We start from the raw sequence: 14328 nt of genomic DNA on the forward strand, positions 1-14328 counted from the left end.
GATACAAGATTTATTTTGTATTAAATGGTTGTGTATATATAGTACAAACGGATGTAGTTATTAGAGGTTTCAAATCCAATCAACTAGAATAAATTTAACACCCCTGACGCAAAAATCCTGTTTAAACTATCAGGCATAAGTACACAAAGTGGTTCAGTGGGTGTAGAGTGGACCCTCGAAGTATTTGCTCATGTTTTAAGTCAGTCTTTCCCAAAGACACACTGTCTAAAGCTGGTAACTGAGTTGCCAGATTTTTTTACCAGATTAGTTATTTGTGCTGGCAAAGCAGTTCTTCACCATGGCCAGTAGCACTTTGCTTAGTTGGGTCCTTAACCCCTGTAAGGTCCCAAGCCCCACCGGCTGAGCCAAGCCAGCGCAGCCCTGAGCTGGTTGCCCCTGAGCACACCTGCGTGCCACACGCCCTGGCACGGGGCAGCTCCTGGCTGTGGGTTAAGGGCATCCATCACTGGGGAAGCCCAGGGGAGGCTGCTGGCACCATTTTTGCTGCCTGGCTGTACGGGGCAAGAGCACCGGAGGACAGATTTTGGCAGATCTGGTGGTGGCCATCAGTGGGGTGGTGGGAATGGCCAAATCCTCTGTGGTGACTCCAGCCGTGTCAGGTCCCAGAGCTAGAGAGAGCTGCTGGACTCCTTGCCTATGGCTGGAGGCAGTAGGAGCAGGCGTGCTTGCTCTCCTGGGCTTTTCTCATGGCTCTGCCCTTCATCTCACCCTGTCCCTTCCTGGGCAGGAGAGTCTCAGTTTGGTCCTCACAGGCTCGAGTGAACCCCTTCTGCCTCAGTAAGGAAGCTCAGGCTGCAGCGGGATGCCAGGAACAGCTGTAAGTGACTGCGGGAGCCCTTACAGGCTCTTGCAGAGCAAAGGCAAAAGGTTACCTTGAATCGCTGCTGCAGGCATGCTCTTTAGTCTCCTATCTTTGGGATTGTAAGGGAACGCTATTCTGTCTTAGATCAAAGTAAAGACATCTCTTTTCAAGGTTGACTTCTCTAAATGATCCAAATACAACCTCTCGTTGTTCTGAAGCTGCTGGGTGCCTTCCAACAGTCAGAACAGGGGAGGTATTCCAAATCTGGAGACATTTCAGCACAGGAATCTTCAGGCTTTTTTCCCTTTTGCCCTCAAAATCAAAGAAATGGAAACAAAAATATCCAACCCACAATGGATTCTACCTACGCTTTTGTGCAGAAAAGCAGGAATCAAATCACTGTCCCACATAACCTTGTCTCTAAATTGGAGACATGGATTTGATGGATGGACCACTTGGTGGATAAGGAATTGGCTGGGTGATCACTTTCAAAGAGTTGCAGTCAATGGCTTGATGTCCAAGTGGAGACAGTGACAAGTGGCATTCCTCAGGGGTCACTATTGGGACCAGCACTTTTTAACATCTTTGTTGGAGATATGGACAGGGGGATTGAGTGCATGTACCCTCAGCAAGTTCGCTGACAACACCAATCTGTGTGGTGCAGTTGACATGCTGGAGGGAAGGGATGCCATCCAGAGGGATCTTGACAGGCTTGAGAGGTGGGCGTGTGTGAACCTCATGAAGTTCAACAAGGCCAAGTGCAAGGTCCTGCATGCGGGTGGGGCAATCCCAAGCACAAATGCAGTATGGGCAGAGAACGCATTTGGAGCAGCCCTGAGGAGAACACCTTGGGGGTGTTGGTGGACAAAAGCTCAACGTGACTGGGCTACATGCATTTGCAGCCCAGAAAGCCAACTGTATCCTGGGCTGCATCAAAAGAAGTGCGACCAGAAGGTTGAGGGATGTGATTCTTCCCCTCTACTTGGCTCTTGTGAGACCCCACCCAGAGTACTGTGTTCAGCTCTGGGACCCCCAATATAAGGACATGGGGCTGGCCATAAGTCCAGAGGAGGGCCATGAAGATGATCAGGGGGCTGGAGCACTTCTTCTATGAAGACAGCCTGGGAGAGTTGGGGTTGTTCAGCCTAGAGAAGAAAAGGCTCTGGGGAGACCTTACAGCAGCCTTCCAGTACCTAAAGGGGCCTACAGGAAAGCTGGAGAGGGACTTTTTACAAGGCCGTGTAGTGATAAGACTAGTGGTAATGCCTTTAAATTGAATGGGGGTAGATTTAGATTAGATATTAGGAAGAAATTCTTTACTGTGAGGGTGGTGAGGCACTGGTACAGGTTGCCCAGAGAAGCTGTGGATGCTCCATCCCTGTTCAAGGCCAGGATGGATGGGGCTTTGAGCAACCTGGTCTAGTGGCAGGAGGTTGGAACTAGATGATCTTTAAAGTCACTTCCAACCCACACCATTCCATGATGCTATGAGAATTGATGCCTCTGATCTTGCCCTGAATGGTTTGGGTTGCTTGACGCTCGCCCTGTTGGATACCCTATTCAAGAACAACTTGACTATTATTGAAGTGCACGTCTCAGTGGGCTACACTGGATGTTTGTGGACTGATTTGTGTGCAGACTTTTTGACTCATTAGTTTTCTTAAGAGATGGTAGCTATTGCCTCCAGACATATGCCCTATTACTCTTCAAGTGCACTCCCCATGCCCAGGTCCATAAGGAGGGAGCTCAGCAGCCACTCTCTTTTACAGGCACCACGCAGCATTTCAAGCCTGAATTAGCAGAAACTTTTAAGAGTAGCATGGCCCTGCTCCCTAACCCTGTGTATGGGCCTGAAAGTCTCTTTTACCAACGTGTTCAGAAACCAGGCAGCCAGTAGGCAGTTTTTATATCTTAATGGCTTCTAAATTGCTGATGATTTAACGGAAAGGGAAAGTGAGCTGGAAATGCTGACAGTGCAGGTATATATTTCAGGAAAGCACAGAAGAAAAGAGACTTCTCAGTCCTTGAAAAGGATCATAAGCATGATGTAACAGAACACTGAATTTTTGAGGCACAAACCACATAAGTAATTTTCTGAGGCTGGACAGCTGTAACTGGCTTTTGTCACTGAACAGAGATAACCATACTGTACTTAGCAACCTACATCTGATGAGCATTGCAAAGCCTAATTAATAAATGTAATGTGCTTACCAGCTGACAAGGGCTGTTGACAAAGTGCTAGGTATTGTCATGCTTAATTGTGGGGTAGCTGACATTATAGCCATAAAGTGGAAGATGCTTAGGTACTGCTGAGGTGAGAACTGTGTGAAGCAGCTGGACAGATTGCTATTACTTAAGTATTGCCAAACTTCACATTTAGGGGACCATATATGCCTATAAACTGTATTTTTCTGTTTTGATATTGATTAGTAGAGGTGACCTATCACTGACTGTGACCTCACACAGCTCCTTTGCCCTACGTGTTTCCAAAGGAAGACTTAAGAATTTGGGTATGAGAAATATCACATTAATTAAATCCTGCAATACTGTACAGGGTCTTCTGTTTATCTGTCAGTAGATATGAAGGGGCGCATGCCCTGAAGCATGTGTGTAGCTTGTGGATGGACAGACTGTGTGGAGATAATTTTGTGTGCTCAGCAGAGGAAGAAGATAAGTTACAACAGAAATCAGCTCACCTGGAGATGCTGGGACTCCCAACCTAATCTGGAGCTCCGCTGGGGCTCTGTGCTGTGGTATGGTATGTCGTGGAGATATATTCTAACACCAGACCTTGGGTGATAATCTAAGGCCTCACACTTGTATCCTTGGCTGGGAGAGGAGAGAAACAGCAGCTGGTAGAGAACTAGTGAATCCAGGCAGAACTGAGGGCAGAAACACTCCTGGGACAGCAATTGATGGTTTCAGAAATCCTTCACCTTCATCTCCTTGGACGTTGGTTGATATATGTCCATAAATTATTTTGGTCAGGGGTATATTCAGCCCTTTGCTCTCTATGTTGGTGTGAGCACCAGTATATCACTGTTCGGGGGCTGAAATAGCTTCTGTAGGCACCTGCCAAGTGCAGGTGCATCTGGCTATCACCAACATCTACTTGTGGTGTTCCCCTCCAGCAGTGATGTGGTGGCAGAGCACTTGATGCAGATATCGTGGCTTTTCTCTTCACCTGGAGGGACAGCCACATGAAGTATCCACTGGGATAGCTCTTGGTATGGGTTCACCATCTACTTTGGGAGGAAGCTCGTGCTTGCCCTGGCATTGTGCTGGAGGTCACTACTACACAATCCTGCAGTCCCTGGGCATTCAAGTGCAGGAGTCCAGGGGGCTGGAGGGGATGCAGTGCCTCTCTACTCCATGTGTACTCCTGAGTAACAGCATTGGCTAGCTCTTCCCAGGTGGGATTGAGGAGTTGTCCTCACATATCACTGTCACGGTTGTTTCCATGGAGCTCCACAGTAGCCAGGCAAGTTGTGCAAGGGCAAAAAAATGATCCAGCCTGTCCTCTGGTCAGAACTCGAGAGGTCTCTTGTTTCAATTTCTTTGGACAGTGTGACTTTGCATATGTCTTCAAGAGGGGTAATAGCAGGATCCCGTATAGCACTTGATACTAGAGAAACTTTGTAATAACTGATGAGTAACACAGTATTTGATACTGTAATTGAAACTCCACTGCTTATTCTCATTATTATTGGGCTGTTGCAGAGATAGTCTGGAAAAGTATTCAAAGCATTTATTTTTAGTAGATTTTCCCCCCTTTTGGCTTTATACATAATTGAAGATATCCAGAGTAATCGCAGAATCATTTGGGTTGGAAAGGACCTTTAAAGGTTACCTAGTCCAACCTCCACTGCAATGAGCAGGGACATCTTCCACTACATTAGGTTGCTCAGAGCCCTGTCCAACCTGATCTTGAATGTTTCAAGGGATGGGGCATTGACCACCTCTCTAGGCAACCTGTTCCAGTGTTTCACCACCCTCATCATAAATTTTTTTTTTCCTTATACTTAGTCTGAATCTACCCTCTTTCATCACAACAGGCCCTGCTAGAGTTTGTCCCCATCTTTCTTATAAGCCCCCTTTAAGTGCTGCAGTAAGGTCTCCCTGGAGCTTTCTCTTCTCCAGGCTGAACAACCCCAACTCTCTGTCTTGCTTCATAGGAGAGGTGTTCCATCCCTCTGATCATTTTTGTGGTGCTCCTCTGGACCTGTTCCAACAGCTCCATGTCTTTCCTGTTCTGACGGATCCAGAGCTGGATGCAGCGCTCCAGGTGGGGTCTCACCAGGGTGGAGTAGAGGTCCACGTCTCTTCCCACACCTCTCGAGGGGATGGACCTCAAGGCAGGGACTGGGGGAGCAAAGTCCCTCCCACCGTAAGAGAAGATCAGGTTCGTGACCATCTGAGGAACATTAACATACCTAAGTCTTTGAGTCCTGATCAGATGCATCGCAGAGACCTGAGGGAGTTGGCTGATGTAGTTGCAGAACCACTGCCCATGGTATCTGAAAAGTCATGAAAGTCAGGTGAAGTCCCTGGTGACTGGAAAAAGGGAAAAATTGCACCTGTTTTTAAAAAGGATAGAAAGGAGGACCCTGAGAACTACTGACCCGTCAGCCTCACCTTTGGGAAGATCATGGTGCTTGGGAAGATCCTGGAACACTGCCTTCTAGAAGCTATGCTAGAGCACATGGAAGACAAGGAGGTGGTTTGAGACAGCCAGCATGGCTTCACCAAGGACAAGTCTTGCCTGACCAACCTAGTGGCCTTCTATGATGGAGTGACAATATCAGAGGACAAGGGAAGAGGTACAGCTGTCTTCTATCTGGACTTATGTAAGAACTTTGACACTGTTCCCCTCAACATCCTTCTTTCTGAATTGGAAAGATATGAATTTGATGGATGGACTGTTCTGTGGATGAGAAACTGTGTGGATGGTCACATCCAGAGGACAGTAGTCAACAGCTCAATGTCCAGATGGATATCAGTGATAAGTGGTGTCCCTTAGGGGTCTGTATTGTCCCAGTACTCTTTGATATCTTCATCAGTGACATAGTAGGATTGAGTGTACCTTCAGCAAGTTTGCAGATGACACCAAGCTGAGTGGTGCAGCTGACACATCTTAGGGTGTGCCATCCAGAGGGACACGGACAAGCTTGAGAAGTGGGATCATGTGAACCTCACAAGGTTCAACAAGTCCAAGTGCAAGGTCCTGCACCTGGTTTGGGGCAACCCCCAGTATCAATACAGGCTGAGGGATAAATGGATAGAAAGCAGCCCTTCAGAGAAGGACTTGGAGGTACTGGTGGGTATCCCCGAGAGGGAGGATCTATCCAAAAAAGGGTAGATACAGAGTAGGTATAAAAAAGAATTTTTTTACAATGAGGGTGGTGAAACACTGGAACGGGTTACCCAGAGAGGTGGTCAATGCCCCATCCCTTGAAAGATTCAAGGTCAGGTCAAACGGGGCTCTGAGGAACCTGAGGTAGTTGAAGATGTCCCTGCTCATTGCAGGGGGGTTGGACTAGATGATCTTTAAAGATCCCTTCCAACCCAAACTGTTCTATGATTCTATGATGACTGAAGCAAAAATGTTGTTGAACCCTCAGCCTTCTCCTTATATGTTGTTACCAGTTTGCCAGTTGTGTTCATCAAGGCAGCGGGGGCGGGGGATATACTTTCTTTGAACTGCCTTTTCTGGCTGACATACCTACAGAAGCCCTTCTTACTATTCTTGTTGTCTTTTGCTATGTTCAGCTCCAGCTGTGCCTTGGCCTTCCTGACACCACCCGTACACAACTTGGGCAGCACCCCTGTACTCTTCCCACGATACCTGTCCCTGTTTCCACTGTCTGTGCATTTCCTTCTTGCCCTTTGGTTTGACCAGCTGGTCTCGATTCAGCCATGCCAGTCTCTTGCCTCCCTTTGCTGATTTCTTACACCTTCTTAATACTGAAGAAAGAGTACTCTGTGACTGCAGATGGTTCTAGGTGGCTGAAACCAAGTGAAGGCTCTGTCTGTGACTTCTCCACTGTCCTGTGCTAGGGGCATGGCATAGATGAATGCTGCTTTTTTTTTTTTTTTTTTTTCTTCTACTGATAGACAAGGAGGCGCATACACCTACTGGAGACTCAGAATTAGAGAAATGGTCCATAGTTTGAGGCCTAAGGCTGTTGCTTTCTCAGTCAAGTCTGCTGTGCAAGGCAGGGACATGGCTATGGTGCTGTGGTGCTGCCTTCATTTTCCTTCAGCAGCTTTTACAGCCTCCCTTTCTAACGGCTCTGTGTGTCTCTGTGTGTCCCCCCGTGTGTCTGTGTGTGCCCAAACGTGTGTGAGAAGGTGGGAAAACACTGTGTGTGGCAACTCGCTTACCTCTTTAAAAAAAGTATCCGCGAAATGGAGAAATGGATTTTCATAAATTACTTTCCTTTAAAAAGTTTATTTTGTTGTTTTTCATGAGAATTTTCATATAAAATTCAATTCAGTAATACTTTCATTATGCAGGGAGAAAGGTTTTGGCTTTTTAAATAGATCACATGGAGAAAAATGGTGGCTTTTTATTTAACAACTTCTGTTTTAACTTTCACTGGTGAGACTTCTAAATTAAATATTTAGTATTTCTGTCATTGTTTAAATATTTCATTTGGAAATTTCATCTGATAATGAATTACATTGACAGAAAAGAACATTTGTTGCAGCATATGTTGTTGTTAAAAGCCAAACCCGGCTTGGATTGAAAAATATTGCCCTTGAAAAAATTGCACCCGGCTCTTCTTGCATTCCCTGTGTGCATCCCAATCTCGCACTCCAGCAGAACAGGTCATAGAGATGAGCAAAGAAATGTTGGAAAAAATTGAACATTTTCCCAATTAGGATAAATTTAACTTATCAGAGGAGACGCAGTGTCACAGCACTTATAATGTTTCAGGATTGCTATATCTCTGAAAAGTATTTTTGTTCAGTACTTCCATGAAAGTAAGAGTGCATTGTGCCAGCTGAACATGTGCCATCCGATGGTTTACATTTTAATAGACTAAATTCAAATGTGAGTTTGCTGGCATAAGCTTTTAGCAGAAATCTGGGAGAAGGTGGTGATCTAAAAGGCACAGTTGGTAAGGCTGCAAACAAATATAAAAACCACCACCAAATGTGCAGATGCATTCTGCATTGCTAAAGTGCTGTTCGTAGCTGCCCTGCAATATCATAGGTCTGACTCACACCGAGAGGAAGCAAAGAGAAATTTGGGCAGAGACTCTTGCCTGAGGCAGGGTGTCCGTTCCACCTTGGTACACAGAGATCAGCCAGATCAGGGAATGGGGGAGATGGGAAGTTCTCAACATTGAACCGTCACCATCAGTACACTTGCAGGATACGGGGGCAACAACTGTATCTTGAAGCCTGAGTGAGGTGAATGACAGTTTGTGTACGTACCTGCAGCTTTCTTAGAAAGAGAAAAGGGGTTGGACAAGTAAGAATGGAAATCCAAGGAGCTGCACCACACAAGGAGCCAGCACCTGAAGCAGCTGGAAGCCAAAAACTTCCTGCTGTCGTTCAAGTAAAAAAAATAACAACCCAGCATACTCCAGCCTCCCCAGATGCGTTCTTGTCCTTCTTTTCTCTATCTTTGTTTCCAGCTGCTCTGATAGCACCAAATGTTTATTGTTACATTTTTTTTTTCTTTCCATGCCTTTTGGTGAGCAAACAACTTTGTTTCGAATATGGTTATAACTTCCGCTAAAACATCTTTCAGAAAAATTCTTGTGTGTTTGTTTAAATACTATGAACTATACTGAAATGTCAAGAAAGTTCTTCCTTTTTCTTGCCTCCACTCATCTGTTTCATCTAGAGCTTGTTTTATTTAGTCATGCAGGTATTTCACAGTAAATTTGTAAAGATTTTTTGTGCAGGACCCCAACTAATTTAATAGCATGTTGATCTGTGGATAATATTGCAGCTGGAACACTTTGCCTTGATCTTGAAGAGTTTTGGCATTATAAGTGTTGCTATTACTGGTGTTGCTATTACTCCATGAGTGGATCTCCTGCAGGATTCAGGAGGGGTCCACCATGGGAAAACCTAGCTTGTGAGAATACTGCCTACCCCTGGCTCACATTACTGATGAATGCAGCAATGGAAAGCCAAAAAACAAGGAGAATTTGCAATAAATGAGAAAGTATTAACCCAGAAGCAAACTAGGACGTATGGATTCCCAATCAGATTGGAAAAAAGTGGCTGAAGGAGAGAGCATTGAAATCCCCCTTTATATGATGTTTTGATCCTCCCTTCAGTTTTTAAAGGCTTCTTAGTTATATATACACCTGCTTTAAATGCTTTTTTTCTGGAGCACTGCTGACAATTATGGTGTTTACAAGGAGAAAGCTTGGTCCTCTTCGAATTTTGGAAAGTACCTTTTGGGGGGGGGGGGCTCACACCACATATGAAGAGTATTTAGAGTACGAGCCTAAGTTTTCTTCCCTAGGGCAGCACTCCAAACAACCCCAACTGTGCTTTCCTAGAAGTACCCAAGCCTGGATTCCTGAGCTGGACTATTTCCTGACCACGGTGTGTCCTCATAAACGCAAGCAAACGATTCCTGCCCTTGTATTTTTGCAGATGGTGAGTTCCTGTGTGTGTGGAAACACCAGCTCCTTCCTTACTGCTTCTGGAACGTGGGACCATGGCCAGGGTAGGCAGTGAGTGAAAAATGTTTGCAAGCAGCAGTTGCCTGTCATCTCTCTCCTCCCAGAGTGCAGGGCCATTTATCAGATGTGGCTAGTGAAAGACTGTAATTAGCACAGACTTCATAGCAGTGGACTCCATGCTCTGCAATGTTATTGCAGGCTCAAGGGGCTTTCTTTGTAAAAGAGCTTGCATATCTATGTTGTCACTTCTACTGTCAAAACCACACTGTGGAGACTGAATAGGGAAGCGTTTATTAGCGCTAGAGCACTGCTAGCATCTGGGTGGGCTTAAGACATAAGAAGAGGTAAGGCTTGGATACGAGTCGATGCTGCTGCATCTGAAGGCAAAGAGAGCTCAGGCACAGCTGCTGAGAGGAGCAGTGACGCCAGCAGTGCCGGGATGTGCTTCGAAAGATTTGTGGGAGCGCTCCAACAACCTGCCAGCTGCTGGCTTCTGGCACAAAACGTGTATCACGTTACAGCAATTGTCATGCAAAGACTAAAACTCTAGAGTTTCTTTTGGCCTGCTTGAGGATATTTATCGTGTTACTGATTTGTCTGTTCTTTTTCCAGAAATCATGCCAGGCTGTGATAATCTGTTTTTGAAGATGTTATTTTGCTCATTTACAAAAATCTATTAGTGCTAAAGCCAGGTAAGCTATCGCAGAGGCAAAAGCATGCTAGAAAATGTCTGGGATACAAGCCTGGATTTTTTCTAAGAAGAGTAAATAAAGAAAATCAAGAAAAAGGGTGGGGAAGCCTCTCGAGAACACAGAAAACCAGAAGCAAGAAATACATGTTGTTTGTATTAGTGTCAGGTCTTCACACCACAGCATTACCTCCAAAGCGTGGGTGTGCCCATTCTGTAGGTTGCGGATTAACTGCCATGCTAAACCAACCCTCCCCTTCAGTCTTGTTCTGACTTCACACAGCATATATTTTGAATTTGTGGGTTTGCTTTTCTGAATCCCCTTTTCCTTCCTTACCCTTAGGTTACTACCAATAACTGCAATTTCACTGTTATGCCTCAAAAATGTCAGACCACTTCTATAATATATACATTATCGTGACGATCATTTTATTACACCAAAAGATTAAACATTATTAACTGAATTGAAAACAATCCTTATCTTCCCTTAGCATTTTCTCTGCTAAACACTTAATATAGATTCTAGGCAAGCAGGTAAAACTGAAGTTTTGCTCTCATTTCCACCTGTGAAATCCCGCCGCAGTCATTGAGGCATCTAGGGTATAACAGAAGACAAGCATTGGCCAGTTGTTTCTGTCTTTGATGAACTATCATCTCATGAAAGTCTTATGATGGGCAGCACTTCACAGCAAGAATGTTAGGAACGCTAAAAATAAAAGCCTGGGGAACTTTTAGAAAAGAAAATTAAATGTAATACAGTGATGCTTCCAACTGGGTTGGAGCAGAAAAGCCACAAATGATAGGTTTTGTCCGGAGATGTAAAACTTTTAATCAGACCATCTTAGGCAAGATTGCATTTTAAAGAAGGTCTGGCATCTGTAAATTGTAGGCTAATTGCAGGAGATGCTAGAGAATGCTACTGAGGCAACCACCTGAACGGGATAAACTGGGATTTAAATTTTCTTTCAAACACATCAATGCTTTTTCTAAAACAATGAAGAAATATATTCATCTCAGACCTTCATATTAGCGATCATGTCTCTTTCTGCATGAAGAAAAAAGCAACTTTATACAAAATACTTCATGTTTCTACTCATTTCACAGCAGATGGGCTGTAGGTTTCAGTGAGTGTAAGCTAGGGATCTGAAGTCAGAGGTCAGCTTCCCAATGCTAGTCTGGGGCAAGAAATGTCCTATAGCCTCCTCAGGGTGAGTCTGTCTCAGTGCTGACATTCCCTGACATCTGCCTATGAACTTTATCTAGTCCATTTTTCAAGCCACCAAGGGGATAGCTTTCCATCCCTTCCTTTAGCATGTCATTGTCTGCTATTAATTCTTAGGAAGACTCAGCAACGTAATAGGTCAGTTCTTTGTATCCAGCACTTCACGAGGTTTTGGCTGTCTCTAAAGGTGTGCAGAGACAGACAGCATAGGAAATTGTTGCCTCTGATGCTCTTTAGCCACTGCCTATCTTCAGATATCCTATTTTTGAACTTTGTGTCCCTGTTCCAAGTTAGGCAAATTTTCTGCATTAATACTTCACAAAACAAACAGAAGTTAAAAGCAGGGAAATTGAAATTTCTGCACCGCATGTTAATCCAAGGGAACATCATCACATTGTCATGGATTTTATATATGGGATTTAAAGCGTGGGGAGCAAGAGAGACAAATGTGTAAAGTTATTTGGGATATTAGGCAAAAAGATTTTCTGCAGTGCTTTTACATTACTAGTCAAGGATTATTATTTTTTGCTCTTCTGTCATTGTTCCTTTTGCCATCTAGACAATGGCATCATGTTAGTGGTAAGTGATGGAGAGAGAAGGAACAGGGGTAAAAGCTACCTCAACTGAAAAGGGGTGGCTCTTCAGTGAAGCTGATAATGGATGTATGTGACATGTAAGTGACTCTGCTTGCACTAGATATGCTGAACTGGCTTTTCACATTCTGCTGCATTAGGTAAAAGATCTTGGAGAAAAATAAGTGCCAGGTTACAGTGTACCTGGGGCAAGCCATGCTGTGCACATCCACTGACACAGTAATAATAGCATTCCAGGAAAGAAAATGCTGAACAACTTGTCTGACATCAACACTCGTCTGTTTTTCCATAAGAGCATCAATGATCAGGATTCTTTTCAATTTGCTACTGATGCAGGGTGAGATTTTTGGAGGTGTTGAGCAACCGTGTCTTCCCCCTCTCCCCACCTCCTCCTCAGCATCGGCGATTGCTGTTAGCACTTCACAACTCTGGAGTTAAAAAATGCTGTATGCTCAGGAGGAGGAAGGACATCATGCTTAAAACATATTTTCCTGCTGTATTTTATTAGAATACACCTTTAGTGGCTGAAAATGGGTCATGACAGGGACTTGGGGGCTGTACTGCCCTGCTGGGGAGCAGTGGGCTCCCCAAGAAGCTGTGAAAAATGGTGCTAAATGGCAGCTGAGCTAATCACACGGTTATCTCCTCAGTTCAGCTCCTCCCCAAACTGCATGCAACATGCAGAAGCCAAGCCATGTAAGAGTGAGAAATCCCTTCTCGCTCTCACACAAGGGGATTCATTGGAGAAAGGTGCTACCAAAGTGTCAAAGAGACAGGGAAGTGTCCTGACCATGGGGTCCTGTTTGAAGCTAACGGACAGACCACCCAAGCCCACTCCTGAAATGCCGTGTATTTTCTGCTCAGGCAGTGCTGTAGTTGCTTTAGGTCCACATTATTCATCAAGACTACAGAACAACGGGTGCCTGCAGCTGATTTACTCACCCGCTTTGGAGAGGAGAAAGGGGAGGAGGGCAGGGATGGGAACACTGAGCAGGAAAATACACAGGTCAGAGAGAAAAGCTTGGCACTGACTTTAAGGATATTAATTTTTTAACATAGTGGGAAAGGAAAGGAAGGGAAATGGTTAATTTGTGTGTGCATATTTGTTTTATAACAAAATAATAGGATCCTGTGGCCAACAGTGGAATATGATTAGTTAATCACAGGTAGTTCTGATATTTTCCCATAATGAAATGGCATGTTTGAATACAGAGAACAAATAATGAGATTCTTGACTTGCCCCCTTCCTGTGTTTTAATTGTAAACAAGCAGATGCAATCCATAATGCTAAATAAGATTTCTCCACATTTCTTTCTGAAAATGGTTTTAAGCAAGATAAGGCACTAAAATGTAATCCTTCTAAGAATGTGCAAATGCTGAATCCTTGACACAAACACAATCTAACCATGAATTTGTATGGAAGCTTTAATGGTTTTGTAAATTAATCAATAATGTGGTTAAATTATATTTGCTCAGCTAATTATTTCCCATGTCCTGTAAATTAGAACTTCAGTAGTCTGTAAGAAAAATCAGTCCTGCTGCTTGTATTGCATTTGTGTTTACTTACTGATACATTATTAAAGTGCTTGTTTATTTGTTCTGCTATAGGCGGGTAGCTTTTTCTTTGCTGTTTGAGTGGCAACCATGGAGCTGCAAAGCTGTGCAATGGTAATTATATTATTATATATTTAATATGCCAAATCCATTTTAGCAGATAAATACTGTGCATTTATAACATTTCCTCAAACTCCTCCTTGTCTCACACTTGCGGGAAGAGGATTTAACCACCCTCTTCCTCCAAGAAACCTTTGGGACGTTTTTGATAGCTGAAATGGAACTTGCTTGGGTTCTTGGCCTCCTGACTTTGAATGGAACAGCTTCAAGCATGGGTTGGCTTAGATGACACCCAGACACTCCTTCTAATTTGCATGATTCTGTGATTCTATGAACCCAGTCATCCAAGAAACTTTCCCCACTCAGTTTTCCCAAAGTCCTGTACCCAGACCCCCATCACTTACAGGTCTGTATGACAGCACTAGCTTGCAGCATGCAAAGCAGCAAATTGTCATTTCAGTTACACAGATCCAGATGCTCTCACGCTGTAGCAGTCTGTGCAGTTCCTATGTCAATACAGCAAGATTTAGAGTGGCCTCTCCAAATTAATGTGTTGGGAATGTACATTCTGCCCAACAGAATCAAGTCATCCCTTATGGCTGGCCAGCAAATGACACCCTTCACACGAGATCAGGGGTTGCAGCTGGAGAGGAGGAGAGCTCTTACCCACCAGTGCTTTGCACCTGCATGCCCTCCTTCCGAAGGTGGCACGGGGTGACACGGGGGCCTTCATG

The sequence above is a fragment of the Falco cherrug genome, chromosome 2, assembly GCF_023634085.1.
Source record: "Falco cherrug isolate bFalChe1 chromosome 2, bFalChe1.pri, whole genome shotgun sequence".
In the NCBI taxonomy this organism is placed as follows: Eukaryota; Metazoa; Chordata; class Aves; order Falconiformes; family Falconidae; genus Falco; species Falco cherrug.